At 35.3% G+C, this 26,812-nt stretch overlaps 1 protein-coding gene and 1 long non-coding RNA gene across 5 annotated transcripts in view; both read left to right on the top strand.

The window, feature by feature from the left end:
• The window catches only part of LOC127957296 (protein unc-13 homolog B), a 118,289-nt gene that overhangs the window by 24,952 nt on the left and 66,525 nt on the right, over nucleotides 1-26,812 (top strand). The window lies entirely within an intron of this gene.
• On the top strand, nucleotides 253-16,146 carry LOC127957298 (uncharacterized). Its single transcript, XR_008153761.1, has 3 exons — nucleotides 253-478; nucleotides 9,472-9,644; nucleotides 15,926-16,146. It is a non-coding gene; the product is annotated as an uncharacterized LOC127957298 (long non-coding RNA).

The following is a 26,812-nucleotide window of genomic DNA, read 5'->3' as shown; positions in this document are numbered from 1 at the left end:
TCATTAAAATCATTACAAAACACTAATACATTATTTAAGGATTTGGTAACACTGTAAAATAATGTCTAATTTGTTAACATTATGCAGTATAACATAGTATGCAGTCTTCGTAGGGCACCAACTCCCAGAGGGGGCACCATCCCAGTTGCTCAAAAAAAAAAAAAAAAAAAAAAAAACATGCGTCATTCTCCCATCCGCGCTCGCGACCGCTCACACCTCATGTTTGCGGCTGAATGTTCGTAATTGATGGATGGACATCTATGCCTGGGTATAGGACATCAGCAATCCGGCACAGAGAAAAGAAAACTAAAGAAAATAAAACAGGCATAAAGTTGTCTTGACATTGGACTTTCTAGAGTCTCAAATTTAGGGAAGGTCTCTAAAGTTACATGTGATATTGTTATACACTTTTCTAACGTCAGTAGCATTTGAAGAGAATGACTTACAGTCATAAAAACAACTGTAATTGTTCATCTAGGTGACAGCTATAATGCACAATTAAATTGAATGTTTGATATTTATTACAACAAACTGTAAGTCATATGTAAATTATGCAACTTTTTCACATGGGCTCAAATGCAAATTTGAAGCTCAATAGCATTTGAGAAGAAAGACTTGCAGTCACAAAGCAATTGTAATGTGTTCATATAGGTGTCAGCTACATTCACACCTTATACATTTTTTATAAATATTAAAATAAAGTGTTACTAAAGTTATATATATTGTTCTGTGTATGTGATTTCAAAGTCTAGATTGGTCGGATTAACCCTTTAACTGCCGCATCCCTTAAAACTGATTGTCAGAGGGTTACTGTAAATGCTTATGCCCGCTGGGCACAGTTATCCTGATGCCACCGGGGTGGCGTTGCACTGATGGCTTGAGCCCGACATCGCTGCTTGCAGCTATATTTCTTATTATTATTATTATTATTTTTTTTATTTTTTTTTAAACCTTCCGGGCATTTTTGGGGGCCTTAACATGCTCAAAAACTCTTGAAAATTGGCACACACATTGGAATCTGCGGCCATCAGGACGCCACAGAGACTGGGACCTGGGCGTGGCACAGAGGCTCTACAGCGCCCCCTGGAACACCGTCAGAAATCTTGAACCATAGCTCACATACACTTGCATGTATTTATATGAAACTCAGTACACTTATAGATCTCATTGAGCTGAACAACTTTCGCGCTCTATGTCATAGGCTCCGCCCAACAGGAAGTCAGCTATTCAGGGCTGTTTGAAAAAAGCATGCTCTGGAATTTAATATACTTGTCATAGGTTTTTTACTTGATTCCCACGAAACTCGGTCAACATGATCTCAAGACATTGGGGATGAAAAATTGCCAGGGGATTTTTGATATCTCGAACGGTTTGCTCGTGGCGAGGCGTTGAAATTAGAGCAAAAAGTGAGAAACAGGAAATGCCTAATAACATCCACATACATTGCCTGAGTTTGATCAAACTTCATCGGTTTGTTCGCTGTATGATACCAATCGTATATATGTGACTATTAAGAGTCAACGTTATAGCGCCACCAACTGGCAGCAGGAAGTGTGTCATTTTCAAAATGCTTTGAATTCAGCATCTTATTTTTACTCGATTTGCTGCAAACTTCATCAGAATAATGACAAAACAAGGCCGATGAAAATCTGTTGTGGGGATATTGATATCTAATATAGTGTTGCCATGGCAACGTGTCAAACTTGAATATTCTGTTATGGTGAGTTTGAGGCAGATAACAAGCTCAGATTTACATGAAAGTCAAAACACATATCGCTATTATTGATAGCTAGACAATGGCAAAAGCTTTTAAAAGGGCGTGAAGGAGGCACTCTATAGCGCCACCTTTTGTCAAAAGTGGGGGGGTTAGTTTAAGCTACAGACACCAAACTTGGTACATAAATTGTTCTAATCAAGTCGGACAACTTTCTAATTCACAGTCATAAGCTACGATCAACAGGAAGTCGGCTATTTTGATTTGAATGTGTATTTTTGAGATTTTACAGTTGTGAATTAATGCATACTCCTCACAGGGGAAGTACACTATACACACCAAACTTTGTCAACATGAAGAAAAAACATTGAGGAACTTAAATTGCGAACGGATTTTGGTTAGCTTGAACGGTTTTGTCGTGGTGATTTTTTGAAATGACAGTAAAAAGGGAAACATTATTTGTCTTGTATGTTTAAATTGCAGCTTCCAAACACTTCAAAGCATTTTTTCATACAAAGATCAAATCATTATGAGGAAATATGCATAGTTTCATGACTTTACAACACTGTATGGATAACAGAAAATTAAAAAACTGTCAGACTTCTCAACTGACATGATCTCACTCTGGCCACTCTGTCTGTGTAAGGAAAGGGAGGGGGAGAGGGAGGGGGAGTGTGAGGGGGTTGGTGACTGTGAATGTTTGGTGACTGACAGTGTGTGTGGATTGTAGGGAGGGGCTGTCTGGCAGAGAGAGATAGAGAGAGAGAGAGAGAGAGAGAGAGAGAGAGAGACCTAATCATCCCTTTAATAATCAGGAAAAAAAAATCTGTATTTTAAATTGTTATTGTTTTTGTTGTTGCTAATGGTGGTGTTTTTTCCTTTCATTACAGGTTAAGAAACCTCTTAGGCCTTATCCTTTTCTGACAGTTTTAGGGATTTAAAAACATCCTAAGAATCCTTATTTGTGCTGCAAATAATAATTTCAAACTCATTTGATGCTGACCTATGACAACCTGTGACGTGACATGACATTTATTAATCTCATGGATGTAACAGTAAAACTCTTCAACTGACAGATAAAGCTGCAATGCAAGCAAAATTATTTCACAAATGCTTATAGGTCATTAAAATCATTACAAAACACTAATAAATTATTTAAGGATTTGGTAACACTGTAAAATAATGTCTAATTTGTTAACATTAGTAAATGCATTGGTAACACTTTATAATAACTGCACTCATTAGCTAAGCATTAGTAAATAGTTCATGATTATAAAGCCTTTTCCCTTAATAATAGTCATTATTAAGCAGTAATACATCTATAAATAAATTGTTCTTGGTTTAAAAGCACATATATTACAAAATAGATTAAAGTCTCAGTTGTCTTATTAAATAAATGAATAAACAAAACCCAGTTTGATTCAGAATTCAGAAATATTTATTTCAAGATGCAATAAAAGGAAACTGTACACTTGAATAGCTTTTGAGCGATTCTTGAAGGATTAGCATCACCTTCTCTTGTACGATGGTTTGAGGAATATATCTTCCAGATAGTACTGCCGCTCTCTATATGCAGAGTATGCAGTCTTCGTAGGGCACCAACTCCCAGATGGGGCACCATCCCAGTTGCTCAAAAAAAAAAAAAACATGCGCCATTCTCCCATCTGTGCTCGCGACCGCTCACACCTCATGTTTGGGGCTGAATGTTCGTAATTGATGGATAGACATATATGCCTGGGTATAGGACATCAGCAATCCGGCACAGAGAAAAGAAAACTAAAGAAAAAAAACCAGGCATAAAGTTGTCTTGACATTGAACATTCGAGAGTCTCAAATTTATGGCCGGTCTCTAAAGTTACATGTGATATTGTTATACACTTTTCTAACGTCAGTAGCATTTGAAGAGAATGACTTACAGTCATAAAAACAACTGTAATTGTTCATCTAGGTGACAGCTATAATGCACAATTAATTTGAATGTTTGATATTTATTACAACAAACTGTAAGTCATATGTAAATTATGCTACTTTTTCACATGGGCTCAAATGCAAATTTGAAGCTCAATAGCATTTGAGAAGAAAGACTTGCAGTCACAAAACAATTGTAATGTGTTCATATAGGTGTCAGCTACAATGCACACCTTATACATTTTTTATAAATATAAAAATAAAGTGTTACTAAAGTTATATATATATATTGTTCTGTGTATGTGATTTCAAAGTCTAGATTGGTCGGATTAACCCTTTAACTGCCCCATCCCTTAAAACTTGATTGTCAGAGGGTTACTGTAAATGCTTATGCCCGCTGGGCACAGTTTTCCCGATGCCACCGGGGTGGCGTTGCACTGATGGCTTGAGCCCGACATCGCTGCTTGCAGCTATATTTAGGGCTCAAGCCCAAAGGGCGAGAGGCCTATTGTTTTCCTTAGGATTATTTTTTATTATTATTATTAGGGCTCAAGCCTGGAGGGCGAGAGCCCTATTGTTTTCCTTAGGATTATTTGTTATTATTATTAGGGCTCAAGCCTGGAGGGCGAGAGCCCTATTGTTTTCCTTAGGATTATTTGTTATTATTATTATTATTTTTCTTCAAGGTTTCGGGGGCTTTTGGGGCCCTTAACATGCTTAAAAAGTCTTGAAAATTGGCACACACATTGGAACCTGCGGCCATTAGGGCCGGGCAGAGACTGATACACGGGCGTGGCACAGGGGCTCTACAGCGCCCCCTGGAATACTGAGGGCCATATATCATACATACTTGCACGTAGACGCACGAAACTCGGTACACATGTAGATCTCATCAAACCAAACAACTTTCGTACTGCATGTCATAGGCTCCGCCCAACAGGAAGTTGGATATTTAGCATTTAGTATTCATATTTTTCGTCAAAGTTGTGGGGGCTTTTGGGGTCCTTAACATACTCAAAAACTCTTGAAAATTTGCGCACACTTTGGAATCTGTGGCCTTTAGGAGCCTGCAGAGGCTGGGACCCGGGCGTGGCACAGGGGCTCTACGGCGCCCCCTGGATCACAGTCAGAAATGTTGATGCATAGCTCACACATACTTGCACATATTAATATCAAACTCAGTACACATATAGATCTCATCGCGCTGAACAACTTTCGTATTGCATGTCATAGGCTCCGCCCAACAGGAAGTCAGCTATTTAGAGTTATGTAAAATGCGCATGCTCTGGAATTTGAAATACTTGTCATAGGGTTTTTTGCCGATTGACTCCAAACTCGGTCAACATGATCTCAAGACATTGGGGATGAAAAATTGCCAGGGGATTTTTGATATCTCAAACGGTTTGCTCGTAGTGAGGCGTTGAATTTATGGCGAGAATTGAGAAACAGGAAGTGTCTAATACCATCCACATACATTTCCTAATTGTTATAAAACTTCATCAGATTATTCATTGTATGATGTCGATCGCATATATGTGACTATTAGGAGTCAAAGTTATAGCGCCACCAACTGGCAGCAGGAAGTGTGTCATTTTCAAAATGCTTTGAATTCAGCATCTTATTTTTACTCGATTTGCTTCAAACTTCATCAGAATAATGTTAAAACACAGTCGATATAAATCTGCTGGGGGGATATTGATATCTAAAAATATTGTTGCCGTGGCAACATGTCAAACTGGAATACTTCTCAGGTGATTTTGAGGCATATAACATGCTTAGAATTTCATCAAACTCAGAACACATATCAGTATTAGTGACAGCTAGACACTGGCAAAAGTTCATAAGAGGGCGTGGAAGAGGCACTCTATAGCGCCACCTTTTGTCAAAAGTGGGGGGGGTTAGTTTTAGCTACAGACACCAAACTCAGTACAAAAATTGTTCTTATCAAGACGGACAACTTTCTAATTCACAGTCATTAGCTACGACCAACAGGAAGTCGGCTATTTTGATTTGAATGTGGATTGTTTTTTACATTTAGCTGTGAATTAATGCATACTGCTCAGTGGAGAGTAACACTATAAACACCAAACTTTGTCTACATGTTGAAAAAACATTGAGGAACTTAAATTGTGAATGGGTTTTGGATAGCTTGGATGGTTTTGTCGTGGTGATTTTTTTAAATGACAGTAAAAATGGAATTATTAATTTTCCTGCATTTTTAAATTCCAAACACTTCAAAACATTTTTTCATACAGAAAAGAAAGTTATTCTGAGTAAATATGCATAGTTTCATGACTTTACAACACTGTATGGATAACAGAAAATTAAAAAACTCTCAGACATCTCATCTCACTCTGTCCCTCTGTTTGAGTGTGTGTGCTTAGACTTCCATTGTCTGAGAGAAATAGCGCCCCTACAGGTGCATATCCTAAACTAAAAAAGGGAGGAGACTCTCTTTTGGTTTCACTTTTAAATCGATTAAAATACAAAATAATACTTGGATTTAATTCACACTGACAAGCTAAACCAACATATATGATTATTACCAGGTCAGGGCTCATTAATAATGGATGTGTGGTCAGTGATACCTGAGAAACACGAGAGATGAATCACCGCTCTGAGCAGGAGCGTGTGGAATGATGAGCTCAGAAAAACGAGTTTATTCTTGTTTTATAGCTATTAAAAATAAAGTATTGCAGCGATATCACACAATTCACCAATTAGAACACACCAAGAGCTAAATTAAGATGTTTTTGAACTGTTTGTGTGATAATGAAATATTTGCGGCTGCCTATCTGAAATCACTGCCTCCGATCAGCGCGCACAGTGTCACAAGTTCAAAACAAACGAATTTATTCTTGTTTAAGAGCTTTTTAAAATAAATTATTGCCATAAATGCACACTATACACCCATTATAACACAACACGAGCTAAATACATGTGTTTGTGACCCGTTTATGTGCGCAAGACTATTTGAAAGCGCGACTGGCAGAATAACATATCTCTCGAGCTGCATGATTCTGCCTTTCGTCGTAAGAACGAACACATCACGGACAAGATTATTTCAAAATACATAATAGCTTGGCTAATATAAACGAAAACAGCCAAGTGAACATAAACTGTTGAGAAATAAATCTGAAGTGGATCTACTGGATTTTAATATTAATTGACCGCATATACCAGCTGCTTCTGTCTTCAATTTTAATCTATATAAAAAATTAAACTCATTAATCTTGGCTGCTTTTTTTAATGTGTGTAGGTATTTATTTATTATTTTGCTCTAACAAGACTTAATCTATATTTAATTAAATCAATTACATTTTATTTTACATTTGATTTGTCCATTTCTGCATCTAAACGCCTAAAAACCTAAAACATGCTCTATTATATTATTGTTAGCAATTTCTTTATCGTCCAATTTATCTGGTGTACACACTTTTATTTTCATAATAAACTTTTTTGTTAGATTATACACAGTTGCAGTGGTCTATAATAAATATTAACAGGTTTTATTCAAGCTGTTTAGAATGATTGCCATAGGATATTTTTTTAAATGTAAATCCATACAGCTATAAATAGCTTGTTCTTGGTTTATAAGCACATTTATTAAAAAGGAGAGTAAAGGGTCAGTTATCTTCCTATGAAAAATAAAAAAATAAAAATAAACAAACAACAACACAGATTGATACAGAACTCAGAAATGTTATTGTGGATTTATGATAAACTCAGCCTGTAAATGAATTCATTCTCCTCCAAGAAGACACAAGTAGTTCACACCTGTTTTACTGTTTTAACATGAAGCCATATACTGAAGATGTTCAATTTCGAATGGGTTTAGGATACCTTAAATGGTGTGGCCATAGCGATTTATTAAAGTAACATAAACAAAATACAATAGTTATTTTACTATATCTTTAAAAAAAATTTAATTCCAACTCTTCATAATTTTTTATATACGTAGGAGTCATCATTTGAAGGAAGCACAGTAAGTTTCATAGCTTTATCATTTTCAAGAGCCAGCATAAAATTAAAACTATCATAACATATAAATCAAGCTTGCAATTCTTAGTACCAATAATGGCCACCAGATGGCGCTATAGGATTACTTTTAAATAATTATTGTAGAAACAAGTATGATTTAAATCATTTATAGAAATCTTTCAAAGAAAAATAATATGTATTTTACTGATAAAATGACCCTCACTTAATTAGAATAATATGCTGAAGTATTGTGAAAACTGTGTATTAAGAATAATTATTTATAGGCTTTATGGACAGATAAGTTTGGAGTGACTCTTGAAGGATCAGCACCACATCCTCTTTTACCACTGTTTAAAGAATTTATCTTACAGAACAGGTGCGAATTAATTTTGGATAGCTTGAATGGTTTTGTCATGGTGATTTTTTGAAATAACAGTAAAAAAGGAACCAGTAAATGTCTTTTATTTTTTTAAGTGCAAGTTCTAAACAATTCAACAAAATGTACCCATAGAAGACAAGTCATGCTGAGGAAATATGCATAGTTTCATGACTATACAACACTATATGGATGATAGAAAATTAAAAAACTACCATACATCTGATGTCATTGTCCCTCTGGTTAATGTGTGTGTGTTTGTGTGTTAAGTGTGTGTGTGTTAAGTGTGTGTGCTGAGTTTGTGTGAATGTGTGGGAGAGGGGATGGGCTTGGTGTCAGAGAGAGAGAGAGAGAGAGGGGGGGGGGAGGGAGACTTAATCATCTCTTTAATCACCAGCAGAAAAAAAAGCAATTTGGTGTTGTTGTTGTTTTTTCATCATTACAGCTTAAGAAATATCTTAGGCCTCAACATCAACTGTTGCTAGCCTACTCCCAAAATTAATAGTCATTAGTAAGCATTTTATAAATACAGCTATAATTAAATTGTTCATAGTTTATATGCACATTAATTTTGAGGAGATTAAAGGCTGTAATCTTCCTAAAAAAATAAAAAAAATAAAAATAAAAAAAATAAACAAACACAGAACTCAGAAACATTTATTTCAAGATGCAATAAAAGAAAACTGTACACTATATATATATATATATATATATATATATATATATATATATATATATATATACACACACAATTGAATAAGTTTATGTTTAATTTTTTTTTATCAAGTGTACAGCTAATAATAATAATAATAATAATAACAATAATAATAATGCATTTTATTTAAGGCGCCTTTCAAACCACTCAAGGTCACCGTACAACAAGTAACAACAGCAACAATATTAAAACAAAAAATAACAGCAAATAACAATGTCAATAAAAAACCACAATAATATTAGAATAGCACAACATATTGTGGAATACTATATTAAGACTTTATATATAGGCTTTATGAACAGATAGGTTTTGAGAGATTCTTGAAGTACTAGCATCACCTCCTCTTGTACAACGGTTTGAGGAATATATCTTCCAGATAGTACCGCCGCTCCCTATATGCAGAATACGCAGTCTTCGTAGGGCACCAACTCCCAGAGGGGGCACCATCCCAGTAGCTCAAAAAAAATAAAACATGCGCCATTCTCCCATCCGCGCTCGCGACCGCTCGGACATTTGCGGATGAATGTTCGTAATTGATGGATGGACATCTATGCCAGGGTAAAAGACATCAGCAATCCGGCACAGAGAAAAGAAAAATAAAGTAAAAAACAAAACAAAAACAGGCATAAAGTTGGCTTGACATTGGACATTCGAGAGTCTCAAATTTAGGGACCGTCTCTAAAGTTACATGTGATATTGTTATACACTTTTCTAACGTCAGTAGCATTTGAAGAGAATGACTTACAGTCATAAAAACAACTGTAATTGTGCATCTAGGTGACAGCTATAATGCACCATTAAATTAAATGTTTGATATTTATTAAAACAAACTGTAAGTCATATGTACATTATGCTACTTTTTCACATGGGCTCAAAAGCAAATTTGAAGCTCAATAGCATTTGAGGAAAAAGACTTGCAGTCATAAACCAATTGTAATGTGTTCATTTAGGTGTCAGCTACGATGCACAACTTATACATTTTTTATATATATTAAAATAAAGTGTTACTAAAGTTATATATATATATATTGTTCTGTGTATGTGATTTCAAAGTCTAGACGGGTTGGATTAACCCTTTAACTGCCATATCCCTTAAAATTTGATTGCCAGAGGGTTACTGTAAATGCTTATGCCCGCTGGGCACAGTTTTCCCGATGCCACCGGGGTGGTGTTGCACTGACGGCTTGAGCCCGCCATCGCTGCTTGCAGCTATATTTATTATTTTTCTTCAAGGTTTCGGGGGCTTTTGGGGCCCTTAACATGCTTAAAAAGTCTTGAAAATTGGCACACACATTGGAACCTGCGGCCATTAGGGCCGGGCAGAGACTGATACACGGGCGTGGCACAGGGGCTCTACAGCGCCCCCTGGAATACTGAGGGCCATATATCATACATACTTGCACGTAGACGCACGAAACTCGGTACACATGTAGATCTCATCAAACCAAACAACTTTCGTACTGCATGTCATAGGCTCCGCCCAACAGGAAGTTGGATATTTAGCGTTTAGTATTCATATTTTTCGTCAAAGTTGTGGGGGCTTTTGGGGTCCTTAACAAACTCAAAAACTCTTGAAAATTTGCGCACACTTTGGAATCTGTGGCCTTTAGGAGCCTGCAGAGGCTGGGACCCGGGCGTGGCACAGGGGCTCTACGGCGCCCCCTGGATCACAGTCAGAAATGTTGATGCATAGCTCACACATACTTGCACATATTAATATCAAACTCAGTACACATATAGATCTCATCGTGCCGAACAACTTTCGTATTGCATGTCATAGGCTCCACCCAACAGGAAGTCAGCTATTTAGAGTTATGTAAAAAGCGCATGCTCTGGAATTTGAAATACTTGTCATAGGGTTTTTTGCCGATTGACACCAAACTCGGTCAACATGATCTCAAGACATTGGGGATGAAAAATTGCCAGGGGATTTTTGATATCTCAAACGGTTTGCTCGTAGTGAGGCGTTGAATTTATGGCGAGAATTGAGAAACAGGATGTGTCTAATACCATCCACATACATTTCCTAATTGTTATAAAACTTCATCAGATTATTCATTGTATGATGTCGATCGCATATATGTGACTATTAGGAGTCAAAGTTATAGCGCCACCAACTGGCAGCAGGAAGTGTGTCATTTTCAAAATGCTTTGAATTCAGCATCTTATTTTTACTCGATTTGCTTCAAACTTCATCAGAATAATGTTAAAACACAGTCGATATAAATCTGCTGGGGGGATATTGATATCTAAAAATATTGTTGCCGTGGCAACATGTCAAACTGGAATACTTCTCAGGTGATTTTGAGGCATATAACATGCTTAGAATTTCATCAAACTCAGAACACATATCAGTATTAGTGACAGCTAGACACTGGCAAAAGTTCATAAGAGGGCGTGGAAGAGGCACTCTATAGCGCCACCTTTTGTCAAAAGTGGGGGGGTTAGTTTTAGCTACAGACACCAAACTCAGTACAAAAATTGTTCTTATCAAGACGGACAACTTTCTAATTCACAGTCATTAGCTACGACCAACAGGAAGTCGGCTATTTTGATTTGAATGTGGATTGTTTTTTACATTTAGCTGTGAATTAATGCATACTGCTCAGAGGAGAGTAACACTATAAACACCAAACTTTGTCTACATGTTGAAAAAACATTGAGGAACTTAAATTGTGAATGGGTTTTGGATAGCTTGGATGGTTTTGTCGTGGTGATTTTTTTAAATGACAGTAAAAATGGAATTATTAATTTTCCTGCATTTTTAAATTCCAAACACTTCAAAACATTTTTTCATACAGAAAAGAAAGTTATTCTGAGTAAATATGCATAGTTTCATGACTTTACAACACTGTATGGATAACAGAAAATTAAAAAACTGTCAGACATCTCATCTCACTCTGTCCCTCTGTTTGAGTGTGTGTGCTTAGACTTCCATTGTCTGAGAGAAATAGCGCCCCTACAGGTGCATATCCTGAACTAAAAAAGGGAGGAGACTCTCTTTTGGTTTCACTTTTAAATCGGTTAAAATACAAAATAATACTTGGATTTAATTCACACTGACAAGCTAAACCAACATATATGATTATTACCAGGTCAGGGCTCATTAATAATGGATGTGTGGTCAGTGATACGTGAGAAACACGAGAGATGAATCACCGCTCTGAGCAGGAGCGTGTGGAATGATGAGCTCAGAAAAAAACGAGTTTATTCTTGTTTTATAGCTATTAAAAATAAAGTATTGCAGCGATATCACACAATTCACCAATTAGAACACACCAAGAGCTAAATTAAGATGTTTTTGAACTGTTTGTGTGATAATGAAATATTCGCGGCTGCCTATCTGAAATCACTGCCTCCGATCAGCGCGCACAGTGTCACAAGTTCAAAACAAACGAATTTATTCTTGTTTAAGAGCTTTTTAAAATAAATTATCGCCATAAATGCACACTATACACCCATTATAACACAACACGAGCTAAATACAGGTGTTTGTTACCCGTTTATGTGCGCAAGACTATTTGAAAGCGCGACTGGCAGAATAACATATATCTCTCGAGCTGCAGGATTCTGCCTTTCGTCGTAAGAACGAACACATCACGGACAAGATTATTTCAAAACACATAATAGCTTGGCTAATATAAACGAAAACAGCCAAGTGAACATAAACTGTTGAGAAATAAATCTGAAGTGGATCTACTGGATTTTAATATTAATTGACCGCATATACCAGCTGCTTCTGTCTTCAATTTTAATCTATATAAAAAATTAAACTCATTAATCTTGGCTGCTTTTTTAATGTGTGTATGTATTTATTTATTATTTTGCTCTAACAAGACTTAATCTATATTTAATTAAATCAATTACATTTTATTTTACATTTGATTTGTCCATTTCTGCATCTAAACGCCTAAAAACCTAAAACATGCTCTATTATATTATTGTTAGCAATTTCTTTATCGTCCAATTTATCTGGTGAACACACTTTTATTTTCATAATAAACTTTTTTGTTAGATTATACACAGTTGCAGTGGTCTATAATAAATATTAACAGGTTTTATTCAAGCTGTTTAGAATGATTGCCATAGGATAATTTTTTTAATGTAAATCCATACAGCTATAAATAGCTTGTTCTTGGTTTATAAGCACATTTATTAAAAAGGAGAGTAAAGGGTCAGTTATCTTCCTATGAAAAATAAAAAAATAAAAATAAACAAACAACAACACAGATTGATACAGAACTCAGAAATGTTATTGTGGATTTATGATAAACTCAGCCTGTAAATGAATTCATTCTCCTCCAAGAAGACACAAGTAGTTCACACCTGTTTTACTGTTTTAACATGAAGCCATATACTGAAGATGTTCAATTTCGAATGGGTTTAGGATACCTTAAATGGTGTGGCCATAGCGATTTATTAAAGTAACATAAACAAAATACAATAGTTATTTTACTATATCTTTAAAAAAATTTTAATTCCAACTCTTCATAATTTTTTATATACGTAGGAGTCATCATTTGAAGGAAGCACAGTAAGTTTCATAGCTTTATCATTTTCAAGAGCCAGCATAAAATTAAAACTATCATAACATATAAATCAAGCTTGCAATTCTTAGTACCAATAATGGCCACCAGATGGCGCTATAGGATTACTTTTAAATAATTATTGTAGAAACAAGTATGATTTAAATCATTTATAGAAATCTTTCAAAGAAAAATAATATGTATTTTACTGATAAAATGACCCTCACTTAATTAGAATAATATGCTGAAGTATTGTGAAAACTGTGTATTAAGAATAATTCTTTATAGGCTTTATGGACAGATAAGTTTGGAGTGACTCTTGAAGGATCAGCACCACATCCTCTTTTACCACTGTTTAAAGAATTTATCTTACAGAACAGGTGCGAATGAATTTTGGATAGCTTGAATGGTTTTGTCGTGGTGATTTTTTGAAATAACAGTAAAAAAGGAACCAGTAAATGTCTTTTATTTTTTTAAGTGCAGCTTCTAAACACTTCAACAAAATGTACACATAGAAGACAAGTCATGCTGAGGAAATATGCATAGTTTCATGACTATACAACACTATATGGATGATAGAAAATTAAAAAACTACCATACATCTGATGTCATTGTCCCTCTGGGTAATGTGTGTGTGTGTGTGTGTTAAGTGTGTGTGCTGAGTTTGTGTGAATGTGTGGGAGAGGGGATGGGCTTGGTGTCAGAGAGAGAGAGAGAGAGAGAGAGAGGGGGGGGGGGGGACTTAATCATCTCTTTAATCACCAGCAGAAAAAAAAGCAATTTGGTGTTGTTGTTGTTTTTTCATCATTACAGCTTAAGAAATATCTTAGGCCTCAACATCAACTGTTGCTAGCCTACTCCCAAAATTAATAGTCATTAGTAAGCATTTTATAAATACAGCTATAATTAAATTGTTCATAGTTTATATGCACATTAATTTTGAGGAGATTAAAGGCTGTAATCTTCCTAAAAAAAAATAAAAAATAAAAAATAAAAAAATAAACAAACACAGAACTCAGAAACATTTATTTCAAGATGCAATAAAAGAAAACTGTACACTATATATATATATATATATATATATATATATATATATATATATATATATATATACACAATTGAATAAGTTTATATTTAATTTTTTTTATCAAGTGTACAGCTAATAATAATAATAATAATAATAACAATAATAATAATGCATTTTATTTAAGGCGCCTTTCAAACCACTCAAGGTCACCGTACAACAAGTAACAACAGTAACAATATTAAAACAAAAAATAACAGCAAATAACAATGTCAATAAAAAACCACAATAATATTAGAATAGCACAACATATTGTGGAATACTATATTAAGACTTTATATATAGGCTTTATGAACAGATAGGTTTTGTGAAGTGAAGTGAAGTGACATTCAGCCAAGTATGGTGACCCATACTCAGAATTTGTGCTCTGCATTTAACCCATCCGAAATGCACACACACAGAGCAGTGAACACACACACACACACACACTGTGAGCACACACCCGGAGCAGTGGGCAGCCATTTATGCTGCGGCGCCCGGGGAGCAGTTGGGGGTTCGATGCCTTGCTCAAGGGCACCTAAGTCGTGGTATTGAAGGTGGAGAGAGAACTGTTCATGCACTACCCCCACCCCCGATTCCGTCCGGCCCGAGAATAGAACTCACAACCCTTCGATTGGGAGTCCAACCCTCTAACCATTAGGCCACGACTTCCCTAAATGAAATAACTGCCATGAATCTTACATTAATTTATTTTGTTAAATATTAATATTCCATTTTTGAGAATGGTAAATGGACTGCATTTATATAGCGCTTTCAACAGACCACATGGCCGCTTTACAATTTGCCTCACATTCACCCATTCACACATCGACGGTGGTGTCTGCCATACAAGGCACCATCCAGCTCGTCAGGAGCAGCTGGGGTTAGGTGTCTTGCTCAAGGACACCTCGACACTTGGTCAGGTGGAGCCGGGGATCGAACCACCAACCTTCCGGTTTGTAGACAACCTACATGAACCACTGAGCCACTGCCGCCCCAATTTGAGAGATTCTTGAAGTACTAGCATCACCTCCTCTTGTACAACGGTTTGAGGAATATATCTTCCAGATAGTACCGCCGCTCCCTATATGCAGAATACGCAGTCTTCGTAGGGCACCAACTCCCAGAGGGGGCACCATCCCAGTAGCTCAAAAAAAATAAAACATGCGCCATTCTCCCATCCGCGCTCGCGACCGCTCGGACATTTGCGGATGAATGTTCGTAATTGATGGATGGACATCTATGCCAGGGTAAAAGACATCAGCAATCCGGCACAGAGAAAAGAAAAATAAAGTAAAAAACAAAACAAAAACAGGCATAAAGTTGGCTTGACATTGGACATTCGAGAGTCTCAAATTTAGGGACCGTCTCTAAAGTTACATGTGATATTGTTATACACTTTTCTAACGTCAGTAGCATTTGAAGAGAATGACTTACAGTCATAAAAACAACTGTAATTGTTCATCTAGGTGACAGCTATAATGCACCATTAAATTAAATGTTTGATATTTATTAAAACAAACTGTAAGTCATATGTACATTATGCTACTTTTTCACATGGGCTCAAAAGCAAATTTGAAGCTCAATAGCATTTGAGGAGAAAGACTTGCAGTCATAAACCAATTGTAATGTGTTCATTTAGGTGTCAGCTACGATGCACAACTTATACATTTTTTATATATATTAAAATAAAGTGTTACTAAAGTTATATATATATATTGTTCTGTGTATGTGATTTCAAAGTCTAGACGGGTTGGATTAACCCTTTAACTGCCATATCCCTTAAAATTTGATTGCCAGAGGGTTACTGTAAATGCTTATGCCCGCTGGGCACAGTTTTCCCGATGCCACCGGGTGGTGTTGCACTGACGGCTTGAGCCCGCCATCGCTGCTTGCAGCTATATTTAGGGCTCAAGCCTGGAGGGCGAGAGCCCTATTGTTTTCCTTAGGATTATTTGTTATTATTATTATTATTATTTATTCTTCTAATTTTTTTCCAAGGTTTCGGGGGCTTTTGGGGTCCTTAACATGCTTAAAAAGTCTTGAAAATTGGCACACACATTGGAACCTGCGGCCATTAGGGCCGGGCAGAGACTGATACACGGGCGTGGCACAGGGGCTCTACAGCGCCCCCTGGAATACTGAGGGCCATATATCATACATACTTGCACGTAGACACACGAAACTCGGTACACATGTAGATCTCATCAAACCAAACAACTTTCGTACTGCATGTCATAGGCTCCGCCCAACAGGAAGTTGGCTATTTTGGGTTTAGTAGTCATATTTTTCGTCAAAGTTGTGGGGGCTTTTGGGGTCCTTAACATACTCAAAAACTCTTGAAAATTTGCACACACTTTGGAATCTGTGGCCTTTAGGAGCCTGCAGAAGCTGGGACCCGGGCGTGGCACAGGGGCTCTACGGCGCCCCCTGGATCACAGTCAGAAATGTTGATGTATAGCTCACACATACTTGCCAATATTCATATGAAACTCAGTACACATATAGATCTTATTGTGCCGAACAACTTTCGTATTGAATATCATAGGCTCCGCCCAACAGGAAGTCAGCTATTTAGAGTAATGTAAAAAGCGCATGCTCTGGAATTTGAAATACTTGTCATAGGTTTTTTACTCGATTGCCGCCAAACTCGGTCAACATGATCTCAAGACATTGGGGATGAAAAATTGCCAGGGGATTTTTGATATCTCAAACGGTTTGCTCGTGGCGAGGTGTTGAAATTATGGCGAGAAATGAGAAACAGGAAGTGTCTAATACCATCCACATACATTTCCTAATTTTAATCAAACTTCATCAGATTATTCATTGTATGATGTCGATCGCATATATGTGACTATTAGGAGTCAAAGTTATAGCGCCACCAAGTGGCAGCAGGAAGTGTGTCATTTTCAAAATGCTTTGAATTCAGCATCTTATTTTTACTCGATTTGCTTCAAACTTCATCAGAATAATGTTAAAACACAGCCGATATAAATCTGCTGGGGGGATATTGATATCTAAAAATATTGTTGGCGTGGCAACATGTCAAACTGGAATACTTCTCAGGTGATTTTGAGGCATATAACATACTTAGAATTTCATCAAACTCAGAACACATATCAGTATTAGTGACAGCTAGACACTGGCAAAATTTCATAAGAGGGCGTGGAAGAGGCACTCTATAGCGCCACCTTTTGTCAAAAGTGGGGGGGTTAGTTTTAGCTACAGACACCAAACTCAGTACAAAAATTGTTCTTATCAAGACGGACAACTTTCTAATTCACAGTCATCAGCTACGACCAACAGGAAGTCGGCTATTTTGATTTGAATGTGGATTGTTTTTTACATTTAGCTGTGAATGAATGCATACTGCTAAGAGGAGAGTAACACTATACACACCAAACTTGGTGTACATGTTGAAAAAACATTGAAGAACTTAAATTGTGAATGGGTTTTGGATAGCTTGGATGGTTTTGTCGTGGGGATTTTTTTAAATGACAATAAAGATGGAATTATTAATTTTCCTGCATTTTTAAATTCCAAACACTTCAAAACCTTTTTTCATACAGAAAAAAAGTTATTCTGAGTAAATATGCATAGTTTCATGACTTTACAACACTGTATGGATAACAGAAAATTAAAAAACTGTCAGACATCTCATATCACTCTGTCCCTCTGTTTGAGTGTGTGTGCTTAGACTTCCATTGTCTGAGAGAAATAGCGCCCCTACAGGTGCAGTTACCGGACTAAAAAAGGGAGGAGACTGTCTTTTGGTTTCACTTTTAAATCGGTTAAAATACAAATAAATACTTGGATTTAATTCACACTGACAAGCTAAACCAACATATATGATTATTATCAGGTCAGGGCTCATTAATAATTGATGTGTGGTCAGTGATACGTGAGAAACACGAGAGATGAATCACCGCTCTGAGCAGGAGCGTGTGGAATGATGAGCTCAGAAAAAAACGAGTTTATTCTTGTTTTATAGCTATTTAAAATAAAGTATTGCAGCGATATCACACAATTCACCAATTAGAGCACACCAAGAGCTAAATTAAGATGTTTTTGAACTGTTTGTGTGAAAATGAAATATTTGCGGCTGCCTATCTGAAATCACTGCCTCCGATCAGCGCGCACAGTGTCACAAGTTCAAAACTAACGAATTTATTCTTGTTTAAGAGCTTTTTAAAATAAATTATTGCCATAAATGCACACAATACATCCATTATAACACAACACGAGCTAAATGCAGGTGTTTGTGACCCGTTTAAGTGTGCAAGACTATTTGAAAGCGCGACTGGCAGAATAACATGTATCTCTCGAGCTGCAGGATTCTGCCTTTCGTCGTAAGAACGAACACATCACGGACAAGATTATTTCAGAATACATAATAGCTTGGCGAATATAAACGAAAACAGCCACGTGAACATAAACTGTTGAGTATTAAATCTGAAGTGGATCTACTGGATTTTAATATTAAGTGACCGCATATACCAGCTGCTTCTGTCTTCAATTTTAATCTATATAAAAAATTAAACTCATTCATCTTGGCTGCTTTTTTAATGTGTGTACGTATTTATTTATTATTTTGCTCTAACAAGACTTAATCTATATTTAATTAAATCAATTACATTTGATTTTACATTTGATTTTTCCATTTCTGCATCTAAACGCCTAAAAACCTAAAACATGCTCTATTATACTATTGTTAGCAATTTCTTTATCGTCCAATTTATCTGGTGTACACGCTTTTATTTTCATAATAAACTCGTTTGTTAGATTATACACAGTTATAGTGGTCTATAATAAATATTGACAGGTTTTATTCAAGCTGTTTAGAATGATTGCCGTAGGCAAATTTTTAAAAATGTAAATCCCAAAAAAAAAAAAAAAATTGTAAATAAATAAAAAACATTGGAAAAGAATAACTTGTACTTTTTTATACATTTTGTATAGTTTCATAGTTTATGCATTATAGTTATAAAAAACAAACAAATTTAGCCACTCACATAGAAATCTTAGGCCTTATCCTTTTCTGACAGTTTTAGGGATTTTTACAAATCCTAAAAAACCTTATTTGTGCTGCAAATAATAATTTCAAACTAATTTGATACTGACCTCTGACATCCTGTGACATGATATTTATTTGAATTTACATAATCTCATGGATGTAACAGTAAATCTGTTCAGCTCACAGATCAAGACTAAGCTGTAATGCAAGCAGAACTTTCACAAATGCTTGTAGGTCAATAAAATCATTACAAAACACTTACAAATCATTTAAGGGATTTGATAACACTGTAAAATAATGTCTAATTTGTTAACATTAGCAAATGCATTGATAACACTTTATAATAACTGCACTCATTAGTAAATAGTCAGTCCATGCTTCATAAAGCCTTGTCCCAATATTAATAGTCAGTAGTAAGCAGTTTATAAATACAGCTATAAATAGCTCGTTTATTAAAAAGGAGAGTAAAGGGTCAGTTATCTTCCTATGAAAAATAAAAAAAATAAAAATAAACAAACAACAACACTGATTGATACAGAACTCAGAAATGTTATTGTGGATTTATGATAAACTCAGCCTGTAAATGAATTCATTCTCCTCCAAGAAGACACAAGTAGTTCACACCAAACTGTTTTAACATGAAGCCATATACTGAAGATGTTAAATTGCGAATGGGTTTAGGATACCTTAAATGGTGTGGCCATAGAGATTTATTAAAGTAACATAAAAAAATACCATAGTTATTTTACTATATCTTTAAAATTTTTAATTCCAACTCTTCATAATTTTTTATATACCTAGAAGTCATCATTTGAAGGAAGCACAGTAAGTTTCATAGCTTTATCATTTTCAAGAGCCAGCATAAAATTAAAACTATCATAACATATAAATCAAGCTTGCAATTCTTAGTACCAATAATGGCCACCAGATGGAGCTATAGGATCACTTTTAAATAATTATTGTAGAAACAAGTATGATTTAAATCATTTATAGAAATCTTTCAAAGAAAAATAATATGAATTTTATGTATTTTACTGATAAAATGACCCTCACTTTATTAGAATAACAAGCTGAAGTATTGTGAACTGTATTTTAAGAATAATTCTTTATAGGCTTTATGGACAGATAAGTTTTGAGTGACTCTTGAAGGATCAGCACCACATCCTCTTTTACCACTGTTTAAAGAATGTATCTTACAGTACAGGTGCGGATGAATTTTGGATAGCTTGAATGGTTTTGTCGTGGTGATTTTTTGAAATAACAGTAAAAAAGTAACCAGTAAATGTCTTTTATTTTTTTAAGTGCAGCTTCTACACACTTCAAAAAAATGTACACATAGAAGACAAGTCATTCTGAGGAAATATGCATAGTTTCATGACTATACAACACTATATGGATGATAGAAAATTAAAAAACTATCATACATCTGATGTCCCTCTGTCACTGTGGGTAATGTGTGTGTGTGTGTGTGTGTGTGTTTGTGTGTGTGTGTGTGTGTGTTAAGTGAATTAGGTGTGAAACTATCAGGGAGCATTTAGTCTCCAGTGCCAACATTTTACAGAACTGCCACTTTCCTGGAGTCTCAGAATTACAATGTGTCAGGTTCTGAGAAATCAAAGATTCCAAAAAAATGATTTAATTAGAATACCATGAAGTATTGTGAAATACTACATATTAAGACTTTATATATAGGCTTTGGATTAGAGTGACTCGTGAAGGACCAGCACCACCTCCTCTTGTCCGATGGTTTGAGGAATATATCTTCCAGAATCCGGGATTAAGATTTAGGAGCTCATTTTTATTCCACCTCCTTTCCTGAAAGTCTGTCTTGCAGAATTGACTAAAAATTAATCTTCACATTAATTCCTAATTATTTTGCAATTATTTTTGTCAGTTCTTCTTGACCTGTTTTTTTTTTCTTCTTCTTTTCTGACCTCATGACCCAGTCAGCATTTTTGTACAATGGTCAAGTCTTAACTTATCCATTTCTGTATTGCATTTGTGTTTGATATTTCTCATGGGTATTTCATAATTTTCGACTTTGAGTTAAAACAGTTTGAGTTAAAACTCTTTTTTAGCGCATTTCATCTGTAAAAGAAAACATGCCTAATGATTCTGCACACATGAATATAAGGAGTTTTTCTCTTCCAGCTTTCCTGGACTATTGTATAGCACTTATAAATGATTAAATAAAAAATAATGGTAGTTATTAAGATTGATATGGTTTGGAATTGGTAAAATGTGCTTGGAAAAAAATCACAATAAAACAATGTTTTAATGTTTAAGTTTGGAATATTAACTGACATAAATTAATGCTATATAAATATTGTTCATGTTAACATAATGTTTATAAATGAAATCTTATTGTAAAGTGTTACTAAATATATATATATGTTTGGGGAATATATATGTATATTGTTCTGTGAATGTGATTTTAAAGTCTAGATGATTCGGATTAACCCTTTAACCGCCATATTCTTTAAAACGTCACTGCCAGAGGGATATTGTGAATGCATGTGCCCGCTGGACACAGTTTACCTGATGCCACCGGGGTGGTGATGGCATTGGTGGCTTGAGCCCGCCATCGCTGCTTGCAGCTATATTTAGGGCTCAAGCCCAAAGGGCGAGAGGCCTATTGTTTTCCTTAGGATTATTTTTTATTATTATTATTATTATTATTATTATTATTATTATTATTATTTTTTTCCAACGTCTCGGGGGCTTTTGGGGCCCTTAACATGCTTAAAAAGTCTTGAAAATTGGCACACAGATTGGAACCTGCGGCCATTAGGGCCGGGCAGAGACTGATACACGGGCGTGGCACAGGGGCTCTACAGCGCCCCCTGGAATATGGAGGGCCATATATCATACATTCTTGCTCGTAGACGTATGAAACTCGGTACACATATAAATCTCATCAATCCAAACAACTTTTGTATTGCATATCATGGGCTCCGCCCAACAGGAAGTTGGCTATTTAGGGTTTAGTATTCAAATTTTTCGTCAAAGTTGTGGGGGCTTTTGGGGTCCTTAACATACTCAAAAACTCTTGAAAATTTGCGCACACTTTGGAATCTGTGGCCTTTAGGAGCCTGCAGAGGCTGGGACCCGGGCGTGGCACAGGGGCTCTACGGCGCCCCCTGGAACACAGTCAGAAATGTTGATGTATAGCTCACACATACTTGCACATATTCATATGAAACTCAGTACACATATAGATCTCATCGTGCCGAACAACTTTCGTATTGCATGTCATAGGCTCCACCCAACAGGAAGTCAGCTATTTAGAGTTATGTAAAAAGCGCATGCTCTGGAATTTGAAATACTTGTCATAGGTTTTTTTCTCGATTGCCGTCAAACTCGGTCAACATGATCTCAAGACACTGGGGATGAAAAATTGCCAGGGGATTTTTGATATCTCAAACGGTTTGCTCGTGGCGAGGCGTTGAAATTATGGCGAGAAATTAGAAACAGGAAGTGTCTAATACCATCCACATACATTTCCTGATTTTAATCAAACTTCATCAGATTATTCGTTGTATGATGTCGATCGCATATATGTGACTATTAGGAGTCAAAGTTATAGCGCCACCAACTGGCAGAAGGAAGTGTGTCATTTTCAAAATGATTTGAATTCAGCATCTTATTATTACTCGATTTGCTTCAAACTTCATCAGAATAATGTTAAAACAAAGCTGATATAAATCTGCAAGGGGGATATTGATATCTAAAAAATTGTTGCCGTGGCAACATGTCAAACTGGAATACTTCTCAGGTGATTTTGAGGCAAATAACATACTTAGAATTTCACAAAACTCTGAACACACATCAGTATTTCTGATAGGAACTTAAATTGTGAATGGATTTTGGATAGCTTGAATGGTTTTGCCGTGGTGATTTTTTTAAATGACCTTACAAAGGGAATCATTATTGTATTTTTAAATTGCAGCTTCCAAACACGTCAAAGAATTTTTTCATACAGATGAAAAAGTCATTCTGAGGAAATATGCATAGTTTCACGACTTTACAACACTGTATGGATAACAGAAAATTAAAAAAACTGTCAGACATCTCATCTCACTCTGTCCCTCTGTTTGAGTATATGTGCTTCAGACTTCCATTGTCTGAGAGAAATAGCGCCCCTACAGGTTCAATTCCCGGACTTTTACTTTCACTTTTAAATCGGTTAAAAATACAAACAAATACTTAGATTTAATTCACACTGACAAGCTAAACCAACATATCTGATTATTACCGGTTCAGGGCTCATGGATAAATTATTTCTGGCCAGAGATACGTGAGAAATAGGAGAGATGAATCACCGCTGTGATCACGAGCGTCTGGAGTAAAGAGCTCAGAGAAAACGAATTTATTCCTGTTTTAAAGCTTTTAAAAATAAATTATTACAGCGATATCACACAATCAACCAATTAGAACACACCAAGAGCTAAATTAAGATGTTTTTGAACTGTTTGTGTGAAAATGAAATATTTGCAGCTGCCTATCTGAAATCACGCCTCCGATCAGCGCGTACAGTGTCCAGCTCAAAACAAACGAATTTATTCTTGTTTAAGAGCTTTTTTAAATAAAATATTACCACAAATGCACACAACAAACCCATTGTAACACAACAAGAGCTAAATGCAGGTGTTTGTGACCTGTTTAAGTGTGCAAGACTATTTGAAAGGGCGACTGGCAGAATAACATGTATCTCTTGAGCTGCAGGTTTCTGTCTTTCGTCGTACGAACGAACACATCACGGACAAGATTATTTCAAAACACATAATAGCTTGGCGACTATAAACGAAAACAGCCACGTGAACATAAACTGGATCTACTGGATTTGAATATTAAAGTGACCACATTTACCACTTGCTTCTGTCTTCAATTTTAATCTATATAAAAAAGGAAACTCATTCGACTTGGCTGCTTTTTTAATGTGTGCGTATTTATTTATTTATCTTTTTATACATTTTGTATAATTTCATAGTTTGTGTATTACAATTATAAAAACAAAAATAAAATTAGCCACTCACATAGAAATAGCTTAGGCCTTAACCTTTTTCTGACAGTTTTAGGGATTTTTAAAAATCCTAAAAAAACCTTATTTGTGCTGCAAATAATAATTTCAAACTCATTTGATACTGACCTATGACATCCTGTGACATTATATTTATTTTAATTTACATAATCTCATGGATGTAACAGTAAATCTGTTCAGCTCACAGATCAAGACTAAGCTGTAATACAAGCAGAACTTTCACAAATGCTTATGAGTCATTTAAGGATTTGATAACACTGTAAAATAATGTCTAATTTGTTAACATTAGCAAATTCATTGATAACACTTTATAATAACTGCACTCATTATTAAATAGTCAGTTCATGCTTTATAAAGCCTTGTCCCAATATTAATAGTCAGTAGTAAGCAGTTTATAAATACAGCTATAAATAGCTTGTCCTTGGTTTATAAGCACATTTATTAAAAATGAGAGTAAGTTATCTTCCTATGAAAAATAAAAGATAAAAATAAACAAACAACAACACAGATTGATACAGAACTCAGAAATTTTATTGTGGATTTATGATAAAGCCTGCAAATGAATTCATACTCCTACTCATACTACTCCATACTCCTTTTTCAACATGATGCCAATATACTGAGATGTTAAATTGTGAATGGGTTTAGGATAGCTTAAATGGTGTTGCCATAGAGATTTATTATAGTAACATAAAAAATACAATAGTTATTTTACTATATCTTTACAATTTTTCATTCTAAATCTTCATAATTTTTTATATAAGTAGAAGTCCTCATTTGAAGGAAGCACAGTAAGTTTCATAGCTTTATCACTTTCAAGAGCCAGCATAAAATTTAAACTATCATAACTTATAAATCAAGCTTGCAATTCTTAGTACCAATAATGGCCACCAGAGGGAGCTATAGGATTACTTTTAAATAATTATTGTAGAAACGAGTATGATTTAAATCATTTATAGAAATCTTTAAAAAAAAAAAAATGAATTGTATATATTTTACTGATAAAATGACCCTCACTTTATTAGAATAACAAGCTGAAGTATTTTGAACTGTATATTAAGAATAATTCTTTATAGGCTTTATGGACAGATACGTTTTGAGTGACTCTTGAAGGTTCAGCACCACATCCTCTTTTACCACTGTTTAAAGAATTAATCTTACACAACAGGTGTGAATGAATTTTGGATAGCTTGAATGGTTTTGCCGTGATGTTTTTTGAAATAATAGTAAAAAAGGAACCAGTAAATGTCTTTTTATTTTTTTAAAGTGCAGCTTCTAAACACTTTAAAAAAAAAAAATGTACACATAGAAGACCAGTCATTCTGAGGCATATTTCCTCAGAATGACTGGTCTCATGACCATAGTTTCATGACTATACAACACTATATGGATGATAGAAAATTAAAAAAAAACTATCATACATCTGATGTCACTCAGTCCCACTGTCACTGTAGGTAATGTGTGTGTGTGTGTGTGTGTGTTAAGTGAATTAGGTGTTAAACTATCAGGGTGCATTTAGTCTCCAGCGCCAACATTTTACAGAACTGCCACTTTCCTGGAGTCTCCAGAATTACTCGGTGTCGGACTCTGAGAGACTTAAGATTCCAAAAAATGATTTAATTAGAATACCATGAAGTATTGTGAAATACTATATATTAAGTCTTTATATATAGGCTTTATGCACAGATTAGAGTGACTCGTGAAGGACCAGCACCACCTCCTCTTGTTCGATGGTTTGAGGAATATATCTTCCAGAATCCAGGATTAAGATTTAGGAGCTCATTTTTATTCCACCTCCTTTCCTGAAAGTCTGTCTTGCAGAATTGACTAAAAATTAATCTTCACATTAATTACTAATTATTTTGCAATTCTTTTTGTCAGTTCTTCTTGACCTGCTTTTTTCTTCTTCTTTTCTGACCTCATGACCCAGTCAGTATTTTTTGTACAATGGTCAAGTCTTAACTTATCCATTTCTGTATTGCATTTGAGTTTGATATTTCTCATGGGTATTTCATAATTTTCGACCTTACAGTTTGAGTTAAAAGTCTATTTTAGCGCATTTCATCTGTAAAAGAAAACATGCCTAATAATTCTGCACACATGAATATAAGGAGTTTTTCTCTTCCAGCTTTCCTGGACTATTGTATAGCACTCATAAATGATTAAATAAAAAATAATGGTAGTTATTAAGATTTATATGGTTTGGAATTGGCAAAATGTACTTGGAAAAAAATCACAATAAAACAATGTTTTCATGTTTAAGTTTGGAATATTAACTGACATGAATGAATGCTATATAAATATTGTTCATGTTAACATAATGTTTATAAATGAAATCTTATTGTACAGTGTTACTAATATATATATTGTTCTGTGAATGTGATTTTAAAGTCTAGATGATTCGGATTAACCCTTTAACTGCCGTATCCTTTAAAACCTCACTGCCAGAGGGATATTGTGAATGCATGTGCCCG

Source organism: Carassius gibelio, chromosome B5 (assembly GCF_023724105.1).
Source record: "Carassius gibelio isolate Cgi1373 ecotype wild population from Czech Republic chromosome B5, carGib1.2-hapl.c, whole genome shotgun sequence".
In the NCBI taxonomy this organism is placed as follows: domain Eukaryota; kingdom Metazoa; phylum Chordata; class Actinopteri; order Cypriniformes; family Cyprinidae; genus Carassius; species Carassius gibelio.
This window is presented reverse-complemented; position numbering and strand designations above follow the sequence as displayed.